The following is a 2,500-nucleotide window of genomic DNA, read 5'->3' on the forward strand; positions in this document are numbered from 1 at the left end:
AAGCAATAAAAAAGTTCCAGCCCATCTTCGCTTATTCTTCCTCCACCCAGTCTCTCATATATAAATACATATGTATATTAGTAAAGGGAGGGAGCAGATTCTCAGTAATACACGTAGAGTTAAAGACGACAGCATTGTTGTAGTTGTTCAGTTTTTTATTCTCGATTTTCCTGATAAGAGATTTTCCTTTAACTGGGTGAATTGAAACTAGGTCTCTACATTCTTCCATTTGTTCTTATTTGACATTGACGTTTCGTCTTAAACAAGACATTATCAAGGTATAACTGAAATAAAAAAAATGACATGGTAACAATAAAGGTACTAGACAATATCAAGATATAACTGAAATAACAAAAATTACATGGTAACAGTAAAGGTACTAGACAATATCAAGATACAACTGAAATAACAAAAATTACATGGTAACAGTAATAATAAAGGTGACAAATTTGTAAAAATAAATACGAAGACTTACATACAGGTATTTAAAGAGAGGAAGAAGGGTGTGATAATCCAGAGATGACAGAAGTATATATACCTAAGATCAGGTCAGACGAAGGGGGGGGGGAGGGACAGACAATAAGGACCTCAGAGGTCAAGGGTAAGGGGGGGGAGGGTTAGGCGGGTGCGGTCACCGAGGGTGGGGGAGGAGGTGGAGGTGAAGGGAGAGAGAGAGAAGGGGTAGAGGGGGAGGGGGGATTTTTATTTCTAAATAATGGGATAGAAGAGATTACATTGCATTGAATGTTAATAACAGGAGTTTTGTCCTTAATGTGGAAGGCTTCGAGTAGTTGTAGTCTCCTAGGGTCATTGCTCGATCCAATAATTTTGGTGTTGTTGACCAAATCATCTCTCCTGAGTGCAGCGTTATGGGAACTCCTATGGTGTTCTTTGATTGCTCCCTCTTGTAGGTGGAAAGTTAGGCGACGGCTGACTTTACATCTAGTAAAACCAATGTAGGAATGGGGGAGGAAATTACAATTTCCTGTAGAACATTGATATTGGTATACTACATTAGTTTTAGATGTGAAGTCCGATCGCTTTGACAAATTGTTTGTCATGATCAGGGAGGAAGTTTTTGGATTTTTATGGTATATGAGGACTCTGATTTTGTTGTTCTCATTTGTAGGAAGGCAATTTTTATGAATGATGCCTCTGATGACTTTTTCATCTTTCTTATAATTACTAGTGAAGGTGTTTCTGTAGTAAATGTTAATGAAGTTAGGCTTTTGTGGTTCTTTGATTGTGAAATGGGATTCTAGCATTTTGGAGGTAACAGAATCAAAGTCAGTGTTAGAATACCCATTATTTGTGAGCATCTGTCTCAGGTGTTGAAGTTCACTATGTAAAGCTTGCCATGAGGAACATACTGATATAGCTCTTTTTTATGTATGCTCTAATGACACCTTTTTGTAGTTGTCTGTGCACTCGCTCTTGCCATTCATGCACTTATCCAAGTTGGTGGGTTTTCTATATACACTAGTAATGAAGTTGTCGGAAGTAGAATCGACCAGCACATCCAGGAAGGGGAGTAGACCATTGCTGTTCATTTCAGTGGAAAAAGTTATGCCATAAAATTTCCTGAAGTCGGCACCGTATATTTTCTAACAAATCAACGGAAGGGGTGCTGACAAAGATGTCATCTACATATCTACAGTATATAAGTGGTTTTAACTCTCCGTCCTGGAAGGCTGATCTTTCTACCGCAGACATGAAGGCTTCAGCGAAGAGGACACCTAATGGTGATCCCATCGCTACCCCATCTTGCTGCACATAAAGGTTTCCCTCTGGGCACCTGAATGGAACTTCTGTGGTGCAGGTGACCAGTAATTCTTTCAAAGTGGACTCAGGGATACGGGGGGGTGGGATGTCATCATTATGATACACATATTCAAGGATGATATTGATTGTTCTTAATATAGGAATTTCAGTGAAAAGATTTTTAGCATCTAATGATGCCAGGATTCCGACAGGTTTATTAACCCGTAGGATGTCAACAAAGTCTTCAATAGAGCGGAGGGAGTAAATTCTAGGAATGTAAGAGGGAGATGATATCATGTAGCCGTTTGGCAACATGGTAAGAAGGGGTGGGGATTTGGGAAATGATAGGCCTAAGTGGGTTTCCTTCCTTGTGAGTTTTAACGTTCCCGTAGAAGTAACCGGGTTGAAAATCACCGATTACCTTAGCTAATTTGGGACCTCCTGTTTCTGCATTTACTACCGAGATAAGTTTGTTTAGCTTTAGCTTTAAGTTGTCAACAGGGTTACGGGAAATTCTTTTGAACTTAGTACGGTCTTTCAAGATGTCGTTACACTTTTGAAGGTAGATGTCTTTGTCTAAGATAACGAAACATGAGGACTTATCTGCTTTGCGGACAATGATGTTTTCGTTTTCCTTTAGTTGTTTTGCCGCTTCTCTGAGACGAGGGGGGAGCAGGTGGCTGGAATTCCGGGAGTGGCGGGATTTAGTACTCTCGTTCTGCAATTGTACTTGTAAGTC

This window comes from Oratosquilla oratoria, chromosome 3 (genome assembly GCF_046742065.1).
Source record: "Oratosquilla oratoria isolate Oo_2021 chromosome 3, ASM4674206v1, whole genome shotgun sequence".
In the NCBI taxonomy this organism is placed as follows: domain Eukaryota; kingdom Metazoa; phylum Arthropoda; class Malacostraca; order Stomatopoda; family Squillidae; genus Oratosquilla; species Oratosquilla oratoria.